The 19,425-nt window shown below is 37.8% G+C and overlaps 1 long non-coding RNA gene across 1 annotated transcript; it reads right to left on the reverse strand.

Annotated features, from left to right (window-relative positions):
* Window positions 1-5,275: 5,275 nt before the first annotated feature.
* On the reverse strand, window positions 5,276-17,709 carry LOC122703033. Its single transcript, XR_006343399.1, has 3 exons — window positions 17,551-17,709; window positions 5,690-5,692; window positions 5,276-5,287 (listed from the first exon to the last, which is right to left on the reverse strand). It is a non-coding gene; the product is annotated as an uncharacterized LOC122703033 (long non-coding RNA).
* Window positions 17,710-19,425: the final 1,716 nt, after the last annotated feature.

Consider the following 19,425-nt stretch of genomic DNA (forward strand, 5'->3'; position numbering starts at 1 on the left):
ATATACTTTTCACACACTAACGAAACTGACAAAAATTAATCAGTTATTGAACTCAATGAAACTGATCAGTGTTGACTGTAATGAAACTTCAATGAATTCTAAAAGGGCAGAAAATGTTTAGAATATATCTTATCACTGTAATTAAACAGAACTAGCAATTGATATCAGAGGTACAAATAAACTCTTGATTGATTGAAATTTATAAGCAATTATCAAAATAACGATTGGATGAAAGAGGAATCAAAATTGCAATCTAAGGTATTAAATTTTAAAAAATAATAATGATAACATATTACTACAAAGTTTAAGAATTGTGATCAAAACTTACTCAGAGGCAAGTTTATCTTAAATGCTCTCATTACTAAATAATTCAGAGAATGAAACAAACAGATCATTAAACTTCATAAATAAAAAATTCCCAATAAAATAATCATAAAGAACAGGAGAAAGAAATAATAGTAAGACTAAAAGCTAATGAATTAGGAAAAATAGAGTATTTGATAAATCAAAATCTGATATCATAGTCAAGAAGAATGCTGAAAAAAGAAAACCTACAACATTAGAGATATGAAAACACTACAGAGCAAAAGAGCTTCAAATTATGAGGAAATGGCATACCCAACTCTATGTTAATAAATTTGAAAATAGAAATGAACAAATTCTTAAGATATACAGAATCTGAAAACTCCAGTAATTACAGAAGAAGTTAAAGAAAATATCAAATAATTGTCCTCAGCATATCCCCCTTTAGCTTTACAAAGGAATTCTTCCAAACTTTCAAGAAATCAATCATTTCAATGTCTTTTTATTTATAATTTTTAGTATTTTATAGATTATAAATAATTAAAATGTGATAAGACACAATTGAAAATTATATTTTGCTATCTATTAAGAGAAAAATAACCATACCTACAGAAAAATGACAAAGGCTATCAAGAAACAATTTACTAAATAGTGATAATAAATTAATAATAGAAAATATAGAGTACAGACTATTTACCAGATATTTCCTAAGTAATATATAATTATATAATAGTAATATGTATAATATATGACAATTATACATGTGAGTGAGTGATAGTCGTTCAGTTGTGCCTGACTTTTTGCAACACCATGGACTGTAGCCTGTCAGGCTCCTTTGTCCATGAAATTCTCCAGTTAAGAATACTGGAGTGGGTTGCCATTTCCTTCTCCAGAGAACAATTATATAAGAAGATGTAATTATATATAATTACACCTCACAGAGAGTCCTACAGATTAGCTACCATTATAATCTCTGATCTAAGATGTGTAAATTAAGGCACAGAGATAGTAAGCAACTTGTCCAGTGTCACATAACTAGTAACTGGTGAAGCCAAGATTTGGACCCAAACTGCCTGTCTCCAGAATCTGTGGTTTTAACCCTTAAATCAACAGGAAATATATTTATCAAAGAAATGTAAGCAAAGACAATTTGTTCTTATTTGTCTAAGCTAGTGATTATGATTTACAAGAATAAACCAGTGTAAATGCACTGTGAGGAAATAGGAGCCCTGCACACTTCTGTTGGTGTGTAAATTTGTATAACGTTTTACTGAGTATAACTTACAATATACATTTGTGCTTGTGTGCAGTCACTCAGTCATGTTTGACTCTTTTGTGACCCTATGGACTGTAGCTCACCAAGCTCCCCTGTCCATGGGATTCTCCAGGGAAGAATACTGGAATGAGTTGCCGTATCCCCCTCCAGGGGATCTTCCCAACCCAGGGATTTAACCTGGGTCTCCTGCATCTAGTGCATTGGCAGGCACATTCTTTACCCCTGAGCCACTTGGGAAGACACTAAAATAAATATTAAAATCCCTAAATTGTACAAAACATTCACTCTAGTATTTCTACTTCTAGGATTGCATATTAAAAAGACATATATTCCCAGATGAACACAGACTTTATGTTTGTTTCAGTTGTGAAAGTGATAATTAAGTCACCAAATTGAGTACAGAGGTAAAAATACCAACTTCTCATTCTTTTCTGTGGACTCAGAGACTCAGAACAGTGGCCAAGTCTCCTTGAGAGTAAAAAGTTCAATTCAATCCAAGCTGGAATCTTCCCTATAGAAAACCTAGGACTAGGCTAGTTTAAATCTAGATCCACAAATCAAGAGACCTGTAATGTCTATGGACCAAGGGGAACCAAGATAGAGAGTATATGCATGAGACACTTGGGAGGTGATATCCTCTCATTTTGCCCAACATTAAAAATATAACTGTGGCTGATTCATTTTGATGTTTGGCAGAAACCACACAATTCTGTAAAGCAATTATCCTTCTATTAAAAATAAGTATAATTAAAAAATAAAAAATATTCTTATGATAACAATGTTCTTCTGCAGTGTTTCAAAGTTTAAGTGGAAAGTTTGGGTGTGTCGTTAAAGTGCCAGAGTACTAAAGATCTTGTATTTTTCTTCTAGAAGGAAAAAAAAAAAAAAAGTAGAAGTTCTGGGAAAAGGGAATGGCTTTCCATTATGTTCAATAAAAATTAAAGACTGACCAAAAAAATAAAAAGAAGGGTGCATATAATTAGATAAGTGTCACCAAATTTGGTGTGACTTCCCTGTTGGCTCAGAATCCTCCTACAATGCAGGAGACCCATGTTGGATCCCTTGGTAGGGAAAATCCCCTGGAGACAGAAATGGCAACCCACTCCAGTATTCTTGCCTGGGAAATCCCATGAACAGAGGATCCTGGTAAGCTACAATCCATGGGGTCACAAAGAGTTGGACATGACTAAGCGACTCGCACACACACATACACACACCTTTACATTTCAAAATAAAGCTCCACTAATGAAAAAAGACATTACACTCTTGACCGCCAATCTGATTCATATCAGGAGACTTCAAAAGAAACTCTTTTCCTACTTAATATCAGATGATTTCAATGATATAACTTAAATATAAATAAACAGTCCTACAAGTATCAACATTACTGAAGTCTAATGGCATTTAGAATTCTCAATTGATCCATAAATGTTTACCACTTCTTGAGAATCCTAGAGCCTATGAAGAAAAAAAAACTTTTGTTTCAAGGAATATCATTTATCCAAAGGTTGGGTAGACATGATTCTTATTTTTCTCATGCAGAAGGATATATTTCAACCTTTCCTTATGCGCAGGCACAAGTAGTAACACTTGAGGTGCTTAGGGTGACAGGTGACAGAAGCATCTTGCCTGGAGAACTAGCTTCAGATGGTGGTATTGGAGTGGGAATTCAGAGTTCAGTAGGAAGACCTTGGGCTTGGGGTGGGAGGTCTGGATCCCAGCAACATTGAGCTTCTCTTAGTGCACATCATTTTCTCCCTCTACTTACAGTGTTCTGCTTCTCCTTTTAACTCAGCTCGTGTCCCTCTTTTGAGACGTCTTCTTTACATCCCTAAACAATCAGTCCCTCCCTTCTCTTAGGATTCTATAAGCTTTTTTGAAACTCAAAATTCCTTGAAGAACACTTTATCTTTAGGGTACCTTGGCAGAGTCTGTCACTATAATTTATAGATTCCTTAGTCATTAGTAATGTTTAGCTGAGCAAAAGGAAAGAAAGGGAAGACACTCTAGAAACTTGATAGTCATCTTCCAATATTCAAAGGACAGAGGTGTGAAGAGGAGACTAAACTTGTTCTAGACGATCACAGGGATGGAATAAGACTAACTGGTAGAAATTCTAGAAGAAGATTTCAGATATATTCTAAAAAGCAATTCAACAAACATGTATTGACAAGTAACGTGTATAAGCTTTCATTAGAAAAGAAGTTATACAAGTAGAGTCTTAAAATAGAATGACAAAAAAAGGAACATGAAATGAGCTGCTTGACCCAGGAGAGCTTCAAAAGAGACCAACCATTACTTGTTACTCATTCACCCATTTATTCAATATTTTCTGAGGACCTGTTATCTGTCACACATTTTTCTGTGAGTGTGGATCACCTCATCCCAGCCTTACACTGCCAAATACATTGACATTGATGGGGTGATTGGTCTAAATGTCTCATCCTGAGATATGTGATTCTAGGGGATACCTAAACCAACTTTCTTTGCAATTTATGATGAAATTGAATGATCAAGTAACTTTTTCAGGCATCATAGTTTGTGGAAGAGTTGAATATAATATCTGTGACTCCGAGTGGTAGTGGTTTGTCTGTTTATGTGTGTGTGTGTTATCTAATTGACTCTTGGAGAACACAAGCTTTTACAGTTACATAGAGTAGAGTTACCTATGGTGGCAGCAGAGGCAGTAGACAAAAACACAGGAAGGGAAAGCAATGAAGAAATAAAGTAAAATCAGATGCAGAGTTGCAGTGATTCTCTTCTAAACATCCCATAAATGTGCATTTAGCTCACATTTATTTTTACATACTTCACCAGAAAACAGCAACTGAAACATCTCATTCCTGATGGTAGCTTCAGGCAAAGAGGGGGCATAAAGTGAGAAAGACACTCAATAAACAAGCAAGCAACAAGCCCCTTCCATTCAATGCAGATTTGAAAACTTTCATGCCATTTCTCAGCCTTAACAGCCAAAAGGACTTGCATCATGCTTTGGGTGGATGTCATGCTTTTTCCCTAATATTAAGTGTATGTTAGGATACATTAATGGTCACTTAAAATGCAGTTTTGTTCACAGGCAAAAAATAATTTTTTTTTGCACTATATTCAAAGTTTTCACGATGAAAAGCCTTGGTTTCTACCCCCATGGATTTGGCTTAATCAATTATTGACTTTTTTTTTGAGTTATAAGGAATATTTTATCCCCACTTAACAAGTAATAAAGTAATGAAATTAAAAGACACTTACTCCTTGGAAGGAAAGTTATGACCAACCTAGACAGCATATTAAAAAGCAGAGACATTACTTTGCCAACAAAGTTCTGATCAAGGTTATGGTTTTTCCAGTGGTCATGTGTAGATCTGAGAGTTGGACTGTGAGGAAAGCTGAGCGCCGAAGAATTGATGCTTTTGAACTGTGGTGTTGGAGAAGACTCTTGAGCATCCTTTGGACTGCAAGGAGATCCAACCAGTCCATCCTAAAGGAGATCAGTCCTGGGTGTTCACTGGAAGGACTGATGCTGAAGCTGAAGCTCCAGTACTTTGCCCACCTCATGTGAAGAGTTGACTCATTGGAAAAGACCCTGATGCTGGGAGGGCTTGAGGGCAGGAGGAGAAGGGGATGACAGAGGATGAGATGGCTGGATGGCACCACTGACTCGATGGACATGAGTTTGAGTAAACTCTGGGAGTTGGTGATGGACAGGGAGGCCTGGCGTGCTGCGATTCATGGGGTCGCAAAGAGTCGGACACGACTGAGTGACTGGACTGAACTGAGCAAGTAATAAAACTGAACATATATATATCATGAGAAGGTAAATACAAATTTCTACCAGGCAATCTTCACAGATTTTCATTCTAATTATTCCTTTAGATGGCAAGATTTGTAAATGCTGTTTGATGACTTCTCTGTTATCTCAAAAGCATGTCGATCTCAAAATGTAAAAGATTAATCATATGATGCATCCTTCTGCCCAAAGTTCTCAGAAGATTTGAGTTCAGTGAATGATCCACCAACCTCCACCTCTAAAAAAAAGGGGGGCATCCTGTCTACCTCCACCAACTCAACTCCTTTACCCAGCCTACCACCTATACTATGATTTCACCTTCTAACAACCTCTTACATCTATTCTCTCTCTTCCACCATGATGACTGCCATAGCTCCCACTTGCTGTCTCACATCCATTCTTATTTATATCTGCTTGACTCTCCCTACTGCAATAAAACAATATCTTAAAAATGAAAATCAGAAGGTACTGTTCCTCTGATTGGATGGCATCACTGACTCAATGGACATGAGTTTGAGCAAGCTTCATCGGAAGTTGGTGATGGACAGCAAGGCCTGTTGTGCTACAGTCCATGGGGTCTCAAAGAGTCAGACATGACTGAGCAACTGAACTGAACTTACTGTCCCTCTATTTAAGTATTAGATGTCTGTTCTTTGGTTTTAATCATAAATTGGCACTTGAAAAGAGTTCATCCATAATGATGATCACAATTTTAACATTGTTCTGGTCGGGGGTCTCCACCCCAGCCTGTCTCGTACGATCTTATTACTCTTGTTTTCCCTCAGTCGCTTAGATGGAGTGCTCTCTACTGCCACAGGGCCTTTGCACAAGCTAACTCCACCTTCAATGCTCTTTCCTTCATATCCTTTCAATTTTTTGATGAATTTTCCTTATTTAGAGGACGTCTTCTTTGACTTCCACAGATGGGATAAAATATTTCTGTCATAGATTTTGAACATTTGACATAACTCTCCTTCCTAATCCTTACAACAGTCATAAAAATGAAATATCTATTGTTGTATTGAGTGATGTTAGCCTCTTTTACTTACTTCTTTGAAGGAAGCATTCAAATGAGTTTCTGATTGTTCTTATATCACTAAATCTAACACTATTGCTGGCATAAAAGAGATTTCAATAAACATCAGTTAATGGAATGAATAAATGAATTAATGAATGAGAAAATGATATATTCAGAGTGTGAACAGTTAATAGACACTGTGAGAAAGATCACCCAAAACAGTACTAACAATTTCTCTCTTATATCTGTGCAGATGGAAAAATCCACATCACAGAAGCAGCACCTAGGAAATCAAAACATGTGGTTCCACATTGCTATCTTCCTTTTGTAGTTCTGTGATCTTATGCAAGATCCCTAAAGCACTTGGGTACCAATTTCTTCATCAATAAAGCTAGGGAAAAAGCCACTCACTGGGGGAAATGTGAGAATTTTACGATATGCATTTGAAAAGGCTTGAAGGATTGTAAAAAGTAAGGTGTTAGGAGCTCAGTCGTGTCCAACTCTTTGAGGTCCTTAGACTGTAGCCCACCAGGCTCCTCTGTCCATGGGATTCTCCAGACATGAATACTGGAGTGGGTTGCCATGCCCTTCTCCAGGTGACCTTCCTGACCCAGGGATCATACTCAAGCCTCTTGGGTCTCCTGCTTTGGCAGGCAGGTTCTTTACCACTAGTGCCACCTGGAATGGTATCTTAAAGGATTATAAACCCCAGTAAATCTAATTTAAGAAGTCAAAGGTACAGTGGAGGCCCCTAGGAAATGGTAGAAAAGAAGATAAGTACATCCTTGACTGGATTAGGACCAGTGACTTGTTCTCCAGAGTTTTATGGAATAGGATCACATGCAGAAGCAAGGAGGTCCCCTAATTTGAAAATAGAGATCTATCCTGGACAATAGAAGATAAACAATACAAGATACACCAGACAACTGCTCCCTGCTCAATTCTGCTTTCTTCTGAAAACTGATATCTGTATCCTCCTTCTCAACAAATAAATATACTAAAGTTCTAGCTAACAATCCATACTCATCATTGTAGGAGTCCCCACTCAAATGCCCATAGGGACCTGGGAAGAAATATTACCAAGCAAAGCAAGCCAGAAAGTGACTATGGCAAATTAATGTCACAGACTGTCCAAAGGACGATCGCTTCTCCATGCCAGCCACTTGTTGCCATTCTAAATGAAGGCCCCATGTTGCCAGAGCTTGATTTTCTTTAAGCTGGAAATTGGCTCAACTTTTTTAGAAACAATAGTGCAGGCCAAGGAAAACATGTCTTTGGGAAGTTTGTGACCTGATTCTAACCCTTTGCATACTATAACCAATACTTTTGAGAATATTTATTGTAGAAATTCCTGGAAACTCATTCTTTTGAATGAGGAGAATACTGTAAAGTGTGAAAGTAAGAGTGAAGTCACTCAGTCATGTCTGACTCTTTGTGACCCCATGGACTGTAGCCACCAGGCTCTTCCATCCATGGGATTTTCCAGGCAAGAATACTTAAGTGGGTTGCCATTTCCTTCTCCAGGGAATCTTCCCGACTCAAGGATTAAACCCAGGTCTCCTGAATTGCAGGTAGACTCCTTACTGTCTGAGCCATCAGGGAAGTGGCTATAAAGTGTACTTAATACAAAGGGTTACTTTTAGGATTAAATGAGATCACATGTAAGTATGTCTATTCAAGAGCCTATGTTTCTGTATAGATGCTCAGTAAATATTATTTTCCCCTCTTCCTTTCCTCTTTCCTGCCTTTTTAATTGAGAGAAGGGATTATTTGATTTACTGGGAAACATACAAAGAGAAAAAGTTGTATTATTTTTAATAAAAGATGTCATTTTAGAAAGATAGGCTTAAGGGTGTACTGTACAACACAGGGAATGTAGCCAATATTTTATAATGACTGTAAATGGAAAGTAACCTTTAAAATTGTATAAAAATAAAAGTTATTTCATTATATCAAATCCATGTCAACCAAGTCAGTGTATTCCTCTCATTGAAACTCTTTTCCAGGATAGATCTCTGTAGACTTCTTTTGGCCCAGATTAGGCTGGTTTATAATTGATAGTTGGAATTTTATATAAAAATTAGGTTTCAAACAGATATAAGAATGCTTGAAAAGAGAATTTTCTTTGATGACTTAAAACATTCTCTCAAATTTTATTTGTACCATAAAGATGTATAAATAGTTTCTTGGACAAAATAAAGCTTTGATCCAATTTTTTATCTGACATTTTAAAATTTGCATTCAATTCTGTATGAATGCATATGTGCTCAGTCTTGTCTGACTCTTTGTGACCCTGTGGACTATAGCTTGTCAGGCTCACATATCCGAGGGATTCTCCAGGCAAGAATACTGGAGTAGGTTGCCATTTCCTTCTCCAGGGGATCTTCCCAATCCAGGGATCAAACAGGTATCTCCTGCATCTCCTGCATTGCAAGCAGATTCTTTACTGCTGAGCTATCCGGGAAGCCCCTTGTATGCTGTTTCATGTATTCTCAGAAACACAACAAGCTCACTTACTCCCAAATCAGTTCTTCCCTAAATCATTAACCCTATTGTAAGTCATCAATCAGGTCTATGGGCCTGTACAAACAGAGACCAATGGAGCTGGAACATAAGACTCAAGTTCATTTATCTTAAAGGTCTGGTTCAATGTACACAAGTTATTGAATCCCCTCATTCTTCATCTGTGAAATGGGACAGATAAACACTATACTCAAAAATTAATTTTGAAGGTCAAATGAATTACTATTTGCAAAATTGTCATGCAAACTGCAGTGGGTTACTCCAATACATATACTACTTAGAGTGGGAAGGACAGCAAGGAATCAGGATGAAGTCCCAACCTATCTATGCTGGTGGCAGTGTCTTGATGTAAGGGTGAGACTTACTCTTTGTTTCATCTTTATTTCCATCTGTATTTCCATTATAGCCACTTCAAATGTTGTGAGTTCTCCTGACCTACAACTTTATCCCTTGCATTGGCACAGTATACATTTAGAAGGGGAAAATAGGGTTTTGTTTATATTGTTGTTGTTGTTGTTGTTGTTGTTGTTTTTCAGCTGTCAAGTCATGCCTGACTCTTTGTGACTCCATGGACTGCAGCATTCAACACCTCTCTGTCCCTCACTATCACCCAGAGTTTGCCCAAGTTCATGTCCATTGAATCAGTGATGCCACCCAACCATCTCATCTTCTGTCACCCTCTTCTCCTTCTGTCTTGACTCTTTCCCAGCATCAGGTCTTTTCCAGTGAGTCAGTTCTTCGCATCAGGTGACCAAAATATTGGAGTTTCAACTTTGGCATCAGTCCTTCTGATGAGTATTCAGAGTTTTTTTTATAGTATGGACACCAATTTCCTATATTCCAGGCATGGAACTAAGCATTAGACACACATCAAATCAATCCACTAATGCTTAGAACATCACTATGTTGCAATGTTACAATTCCCACTTTACAAATCAAGAAACTGGAGTTAGCAATGGGGAGCCCCTTGCCTCAGACCATTGACTAATAATACATGATTGAGGCAGTACCCCACCCCTGGCAACACCAAACCAAGACATTCCTGGGGCAGCAGCATGGAATACAGATTTCCCAGGAAAACAGTTTTCCAGATAACTGTGATAAATGTATCAAGTGCCAAAGTTATTTGAAGGAAAAATCTCCCCTTTTCCCTATCATTTCTGAGTATGATATTTGCTATGAAGATAGCATCAAAAAAATTTTAAACATATTTAACTGTACAGTTCAGTGGCACTAAGTATATTTACATTGTTCTTCAACTCTCACCATCATCCATCTCCCAAATTTTTCACCTTCCTAAACTGAATCTCTGTTGTTATGCCAGAATATAAATGAAGTACCATAATTATTTTTGATGTCTATATTTGGCTTACTATACCTATAAATGTTTAATACAAAGAAGATTTTTTTTATTGTAATCTCATTGTCTTGTTTTTGGCCAAAATAGCTTTTTAAAACTAGAGTTAATTGAATGTGTTTTCTTTCTTATAAAATTAAATCTATCTTCCTCTATTTAATTTTTTTTCCTCTTTTTTTTCTTCGATGAAGAGACCTTGGAAATCATCTAATCTACTTGTCTAAATTTTCAAATCACATAACTGAGATAAAGCTTCTTTGGTTATGTTATAAATCAAAAATTACCTCAAGGGCTATAGTGATATGTGGAAGCCTTCCTACTCTAAAAGGTAACACATCACTATGGTCTATTTCAGGCTAAGTATCTTTATTTTTTGTTTCATGGTTTTCTTTCTTTTTCCTTACTTTCAGATTTCCAGGCATCACTTGCCCTGGTTATAAACAAAAGGCCTTTCAGTAAACACCTTTTCCTTATTTTGAGCTGTGCTGCTTATCATTTTCTATAGGCTAGGAAACCAAGTAACTCTCTAAGATTGGATATTCAATACATTCTGAGCAGGGACTTAAGAAGAACCCTTATGGGTGAAATGCATGAGGTTTTATGAATAGATGCAGCCTCCATGTTGGCCTCCCTGATGACTGTCAGCTGTATCTTAGATAACTCAGTTTATCAGAGAGATGAATGTCATGTGAGTGAGGAGTTGAATACTTTTAGTACACATCTCAAAAGAAGGCATAAGTCAGACTTCTAAATAAATCTATTCCCTCTTCTAGTCCCCTGCAGCGATCCTTAGAGGTAGCCAGTTCCACCTGCTTCCCTTACATTATTCTCCCCTGTCTTTTTTATAAGTATAGTCAAATCATCCTTTACCCTTTTACTTCAGTTGTCATTTTCCATCTGGAAAGCAGCAAATCTGATCATTCAAACAGAAGCAGCGTCTGTTCCTAACCCCTCAAGCCGGTGTACTAGTTTCATTTCTTGCAGTCAAACATTCAGTAACATGTGTTTATATGTATATCTTTTCCTTTATATTAGTAATAAGTGGGTCATTAAGGGCTGTCTAATGAGAGAATGCAGTTTTCTGGCCTGATAAGTCCCCCAGCTTCATTACCAAATTCATCTTACATGTCAGCCATTAAATAGCATGGAATTTTCCACTCTCACCCATGCAATATCATTTAATTTCACCTAAATGGAGTTTTCTCTATGACCATAATCACCATCATCTTCACCACCACTACCATCAAGAAGCATTTATTACCTACTGCAATGCATATGGTGCTATATTCAGTATGGTTCTATACAACTCCACCATCATGGCCCTCATCCTAGGGAGGCTGAAAAGTACAGTGAGATTATTGAAAATAATGAGATTTGAGTTCAAGGCTAGACCTCAGCACTGAGTAGCTAAGTGAGCTGGAGCAGAGCATCCTCCTCCTTTGGGCCATGCCTCTTCTGCAAATGAGGCAGATGAGTTGCCTTATCCCTGAGACATGTCACACTATAATGGCAAGTCCTATTCCAGACTCAGCTGCAGGCATTTCAAGTGGGAGGAAGACCAGATGAGGAAAAAACTGATCTGGAACTTTAAGCCAGTGGCTATATCCAGTGAAGTAATTAGCCTCTGGGTCTCAGCTCAGAGTAGTCTATGCTGAATGGTGTTTCTCTCCCTGACCACCGGATTTGTCTGTGTTTTCAATCTCTTCTACCACCCTTATTCCACTGTCTGACTCTAATCTTGGCTCTGTTCCCGTTTTCTCCAACTGCTGGCTTTTTCTTCCAGGTGACAGTCTGCAGCAGGCCCTCAATTTCAGTTCTGTTACTTTTCCCAACCACACACAAGCACTGTGCCCCAGTGAGAACATCAGCTTTGAATGTTTTTAGGAGACAAATCCTGAGCCCCCTGGCTTCCTGTTAGGTGAACTGTGTCTGATACCCTTGAAAAGCGGAAGAAACTGAGGGTAGATCACCAGTGAGGGTCCCAGGAACTGAGGACTGGAGCTCATCATAGAGGGAACAGGAAGAACACGAAATGATTTCGAAGAGAATAAAGGAGAAAACTTAAAGAAAAGCAGACAAGTCTAGATGGTGATTACAGAGACACAAATGGAATCAAATAACCCAAAACCATGCCTGGGCTGGACTGGACACACACAGGAACAAAGGAGAGCTGGGCAATACGAAGAGCAGGGACAATGATGGGATCCAGAGGGGAGTTCTGTGACTTATGCTCTGAAATGTACCCATGGGTCAAGAGAACCATCATATCCCCTCTCAGCCTGTATATTAATTAGATAAAGTCAAAAGACATAAAATCAGATAAAGACGTCTGATATGCGGACAGTAGCCAAAAATCCCTCTAAGCATCATAGTTACTTGTATTAGCCATTCATGACTTTATCTTAACTGTCTGATGTGCATATTTTCTCATGGAAACTGCCAAACTACCTCTTTTTGTTGTTAAAATACAGATGACATAAAAGTTACCATTTTGTTTGTAAGTATACAATTTAGTTGCATTAAGCACATTTATAATGTCATGCAACCATCACCACAGTTTGTTTTCAAAACATTTTCATCATTTCAAACAGAAATTATGTGCCTATTAAACTCCCATGTCTCTCTCCCGCTAGCCTCTAGTTACCACTCTTCTATTTTCTGCCTCAAGAACATAGCCACCTTTTAAGAACAGCCATAAAAAAGTGGGAATTTTCTGTGTGACTCAGGAAACTCAAATCAGGGCTCTGTGATAACCTAGAGGGGTGGGATGGGGTTGAAGGTGGAAGCAAGGTTCAAGAGGGAGGGCATATATGTATATCTATGGCTGACTCATGTTGATATATGGCAGAAACCAACACAATATTATAAAGCAATTATCCTTCAATTAAAAATAAATTTTTTTTTAAATGAAGTTAAATTCTAAAGTTAACATATGAGGCAAAAAAAAAAAAAAAACTTGTCTACATTCTCACTGCAAATACCTGAGGAAGAAAGGATGGTGACAGGAATTAGTGACAGGAATTAACAACAGGAATACCATCTCTCAATGAATGTGACCAACCAGTCTTACCTCCTTCAGTGTTTGACTGAGTCTCAGAGGAAGAGGCAACCTATATATTAGGATCTTTCTGTACAAAATAACATACTGCTTCTTAAAACAGTGCAAATGCTAGGTTTGTTGAGATGCTCATTTCATAAGAGGACCTTGGGAATTAAGACTCAGTGAAGGAAGAATCAGTTCATACCTTCCATTTCACGTTTACCTGGGAAATTCATTAAGTAGAAAGGCAGATGGGATCATTCTTGCGACTTAAATCATTTACCTCCTCTGATCCTCCTCTTCAAACAAAAATATAGTGTTGAATTCTTTTCACTGACTGTATATGAACTAATTTCTTCCTATGATGTCGTCTTTATAATGATGGGGCAAAGGGAAGTTAAGGAATTACCCAAATTCACAAAGCTTTGTAAGTCATTGAATTAGTACCTTCAAGCACTTACCCAATGGCTGCCAGCCAAATGGTTCTTTATTTCAAGAAAAGAGACACTTCTCAATATTTTTTTTCTTTTCTTTTTAAGATTAATCAAGGAGTATATCGATCAGGGAAGCTCATAAGAGGCACCTTTGAGGGTTACTCTAAAATTTTGAATCCATGTTCTCCAACAACACAATATGTAAAATCTCTGAATCTGGGGGCCAATTGTAAGCTGGTTTCAAATACCACAGAGCACATAAATCTTTCTTCTCCCTTCTTTATCCCCTCAACCCATAATCTACTCACTCTTTGACCTCCCCACAAGAAGCATGACTGCCTTAAATTTAGAATTTTCCTTTCCATTAAACAATGAGCATGTTTCACCCTAATCATATTTCGGAGACGGAGCCAATCAGACTTAGCGAGCTTGCTCACTGCCTCTGATGAAGAGCAGTCTACAAGGACATAAACTGCCAGGGAGACACCATTGATTGGAAGTTGGGAGGCAGAACTTTCAAGAATGATTTAGGGATGCAGACTACTTTTACTTATTTGAACTAGCAGAGGGGAAGGTCAGGCCAAAACCATGAAAAAAATCTAGATAAGGAAATATTTTTGAAGAAATACTGTTTTGCAACTCCCAAATACCCACAATAATTTAAATTTGTCTCAGCGCATATCCATTCATCCTCTTACTGACTGGGACTCTTAAAAATGTGCTCTCAGAAATAGATGAGACTAGTTTCTAATTAACATAACTATTATAAATAAATGTATGTTATTCAAGTGCTTGAAAATAATTTTTTTCCTAAGCAAATATGTTTACACCACTGATTTGTATTTCTTGTAAGAAAAGAGCATGCTGAGTAAAGGTAAATTTTAGCCAAAAGTAATATAATATCCTCTCTGCATCATAATTAACTTTGGTCCAGTATAGATTAGCCTCAATCCAAATTTCAATTACATTATGGCCAAAGTAACACAAACAAGCATACTATTCAATGAATAGCAAAATTCACTTTCATAAAATAGTGACTCTCTTCTGGAGGAAGATAAAACAAAAAGGAAGGTGGTTCGTGGCATGGGATGTGTAAAATAGGTAGAGTTAGTAATTAAAACAGGAAAACTCTCCTTTTCAAAGCAAGAATCCTGGCCTAAACCAAAATGAGAACAATATTAAGCATGTTCATTACCTTCCCATTTGAAGAAGTGCTCTCTTTCGTATTATTTATTCTATTTCCAAATGCCATGCTCCAAACATAAATGTGATTTCCACTGATGCTCTTCAGCTTGGTCAGGCTCCCCAACCTCCCCTCCCCTTTCTTCCTAAATTTAATTAAAACCAGCATTCAGCCATACTGGAAAGAAACCTTATTTACATAACACAAAGAAAAACAATTTTTAAAAGCCCACATTAATCATGGCTTTAGAGAAAGTCACCATAAACAGGATGTATCTAGCTGAGGGACAAGCTCCAGGCAGTTACAAAAAATACGTCTTTCTAGCCGCAGGATACCAGTGTTACTCCAGAACAGAGCTCTTCCATCCCTTAAATTCCTCATTTTCATATGAAGTGACATGATTTGCCCACCCTGGTATAGAATAATGCATATTCAAAGTCGTCTCACCTACTCATATAAGCTAATGAAAACTGAGGTTTGTTTTATGATATTGCCAGGAATAAAGGAAGGAAAATCAAGTACCTACTATGTGCCAAGCAAAATGCTCAGGGTTCTGGAGACATTACTTTCCTGGATGGTCCTGGCAACTTCATGAAGTTGCTCGTTTACTCACCTTGAGCTTTAACTCTTAATCCACAGAGGTTCTTCTGGCCCAGAGCTCCCTCCTGGCCCACAAAGATTCGAGGACATATTTATTAACCTCAGACATCCACTGCCTTCTTCTTCCTCACACATACACTTCTTTTGCCATTGTTTTTTCTAACCATTGCACTGAGAACCACTTGGATTAACATGAATAGAAAGTATAGAAAGATTGCCAATGGCAGAAACCTCAAATGGTTGAGCAAGATGGAAAGAAGATCCAGATTAAATTAATAAAGATTTTTACAGAAGGTTGCTAATGAGAGGGTATCCAAATTGAGTAGGATAAAAAAATTCACCCAGTTACTCCCTATATCAGTTTAACTCAAATATAAAAAAATAATGGCACTGTTTATACTATCAGCCCCAAAAGTGTAAGAAAAGGTTACATAATTGCCATAAATGACACAACCATGTTTGTCAAAAATAAAGGAAGAAAAATATAGCATTGAATTTTTAAGTTGGACTCTTGTAGAGGAATTTGTATGTTGCTATTACTGTTCAGTCACTCAGTCGTGTCCGACTGCAGCATGCCAGACTTCCCTGTCCATCACCATCTCCTGGAGCTTGCTCACACTCAAGTCCTTTGAGTTGGTGATGCCATCCAACTATATTGTCCTTCGTCATCCCCTTCTCCTGCCTTCAATCTTTCCCAGCATCAGGGTCTTTTCTAATGAGTTGGCTCTTCACATCAGGCAGCCAAAGTATTGGAGCTTCAGCTTCAGCATCAGTCCTTCCAATGAATATTCAGGACTGGTTTCCTTTAGGATGGACTGGTTGGACCTCCTTGCAGTCCAAAGGACTCTCAAAAGTCTTTTTCAACACCACAGTTCAAAAACATCAATTCTTTGGTGCTAGGCTTTCTTTATAGTCCAACTCTCACATCCATACATGACTACTGGAAAAACTATAGCTTTGACTAGATGGACTTCTGTTGGCAAAATAGTCTCTGCTTTTTAACATGCTGTCTAGGTTGGTCATAGCTTTTCTTCCAATGAGCAAACGTCTTTTAGTTTCATGGCTGCAGTCAGCATCTGCAGTGATATCGGAGCCCAAAAAAATAAAGTCTGTCACAAGAAAATAAAGCTTGTTTCTTACTTAATCTGCACCACAAACAGGTGAGATGGATACTCTGATCTACATTTTACAGATAAAAAATCTGAAGCAAAGAGAGTTTAAACTTTTGAAGAAGGTTATACAGCTAATAGATGGTAGAGTTAGAATTTAAATCCAATTTGCCTGATTCCATTTCTCCATCTACATCTGCTCTTCCTCACAAGAGAGGTAGCCCTGAATCAACTGTTATGGCCACATCATAGAGATATACTGTCAGGACTGAGTGGAGTGGCCTGGATTCTGTTGTTCACTCTCATCTATGACTCATATTTATTCTTAAAAAAAAAAAAAAGCAATTGGTCTTGCCATGGGCTTGTGAGATCTTAGTATCCCAACCAGTGATTGAACCCGGGTCCCTAGCAGTGGAAGTGGAGTCCCAACCACTAAACTGCTAGAGAATTACTCTAATTCCTATTTATTCTGACTCCTGAAATGCTGTGAATATGTTGTCAGCTTCTTTGACACCTCACTAAATGAAAGCTCCAAAGGGCAGGGATTCATTGATTGATTGATTGATCAATGGAAAATACCTGCAATTGCCATTCCCTGGAGATTATAGAGACACCAAGAAGGTGAAAATTGGGAGAAGCCCCTGATAGATTACACAGAGTTAACCCTGATTGAACACCAGGCTGCTTGCCTTGACAGGTCCTTCTGTCCAAGCCTTTCTTCATGACTTGTCAGGGATACTGGGTGGGTTGGGGTGTGCTACCTCAGCCAGGCTACTGGACTTGCTGTCCTACTTCCTTCCGGCCAGTTCTAATCTCAAGTACAGTACTGACTTCCCCTCACTTTATTTTTGGATCTGTGTATTTAAGTCAGGTTCTACCCCGCCAAAATTGCTCTACTTTGCATTTCTAAAGCCCATTTTTACCCAGATGTCCATCACCAGATGAAGGGATAAGGAAGATGCGGTACATATACACAATGGAATATATGACTCAGCTATAAAAGGAACGCATTTGAGTCAGTTCTAATGAGGTAGATGAACTTAGAGCCTATTATATATGCAGAGTGAAGTAAGTCAGAAAGAGAAAGACAAATATTCTATATTAATGCATATATATGGAACCTAGAAAGATGGTTCTGACAATCCTACTTGTAGGGGGACAAAAGAGACACAAAATTAAAGAACAGACTTTTGGACTCAGTGGGAGAAGGAGAGGGTGGGATAATTTGAGAGAATAACATTGAAACATATACATTACCATATGTAAAATAGACAACCAGTGAAAGTCTAATGTATGGCTCAGGGCACCCAAAGCTGGTGCTCTGTGACAATCTGGAGGGATTGGGTGGGGAGGGATGTGGGAAGGTGATTCAGGACAGAGGGGACACATTTAGGACCATGGCTGATTCATATTGATGTGTGTAAAAAACCATCACAATATTGTAAAGTAATTATCATCCAATTAAAATAAATTAATTAATTAAAATAAAAAGAAAGCCCTTTTTTTGTGTGTGTGGGGCAGAACCGCATAGGTTTTCCAGGGGAGTCTGCATTGTTGTATCACTCATTTCTATATTTAAGATTCTTTTTTATTTTATTTTGTTTTTTGATGTGGATCATTTTTTAAATCTTTATTGAATTTGTTACAGTACTGTTTCTGTTTTCTGTTTTATTTTTTGGCTGAAAGGCATATGGGATCTTAGCTTCTCAACGAGGGATTGAACCCATACCCCATGGACTGGAAGGTGAAGTCTTACCCACTGGACTGTCAAGGGAGTCCCATCACTTGTTGTTAATGGTCCCTTTTCATCTCTGTAATTACTGAACATCAACAGAAAGTCAGGTTCAATAGACAAGCTTGCAAAGTAGCAAGTTCCAGAGTCACAGATTCACAACTCACTGATGATTGAGACTTCAAAGGCCCCTGACAGATTGGGATGCCCGGACCTGACTCTGTTGGACTGATTAAAGGGGGAGGCAGTAAACTTCTTGCCAGGCTTGCTTTCTCTTTTTTCCTGCACTTAAATGATTTGTCCTTTTGGAGTGCCAGTACTAAGACCCCAAAATTAAAGCGTATGATTGTCTTTGCATCTTACTATGAATAGCGTCATAATCCAGACCCAATTATCTATGCTTTTTCCAATAACTACTTGTAAAGTACTTTTAAAATTTCTTACTTGATACTGGTCTAAAACACATTGGTAAATTAATCATTACGCCTGTGATGACAAGCATTTGCAAAATCAAGTAAGCTATTCATTAGCCTCCCTCTGTCCTTCTTCCTAAAATTTCCTACAAATTCCATCAACATTTTTGTGAATGTTTAAGATGGTTGAAATTCCAGATTCAAGACTGCACCTGTTAATATTATCAGCAGTCTTTGAGAAACAGGTTTCCAGTGGGATACAAGCTTCCCAAAAATGGACGCATATCAAAGAGATGCAGACATAGAGAATGGATATGTGGACACATTAGGAGAAGGGGAGGTTGAGACAAAATGGGAGAATGCAATTGACATATATGCACAACTGTGTGAAAAATAGATAGCCAGTGGGAACATGCTATAAAGCACAAGGAGCTCAGCTCAGTGCTCTGTGATGTCCTAGAGGGATGGACTAGGGGGAGTGGAAGGGGTGTTCAAGAGGGAGAGGCCATATGATTATATATATATAGCTGATTCACTTCATTGCACAGAAGATACTAATGCAATATTATAAGGCAATTATAACCTAATTTTAAAAAAAACGAAAAAAAACCCAAAAAGATTTAAGTACATAAGTTCAGCATCCCAGATGCTCT

Source organism: Cervus elaphus, chromosome 11 (genome assembly GCF_910594005.1).
Source record: "Cervus elaphus chromosome 11, mCerEla1.1, whole genome shotgun sequence".
NCBI lineage: Eukaryota > Metazoa > Chordata > Mammalia > Artiodactyla > Cervidae > Cervus > Cervus elaphus.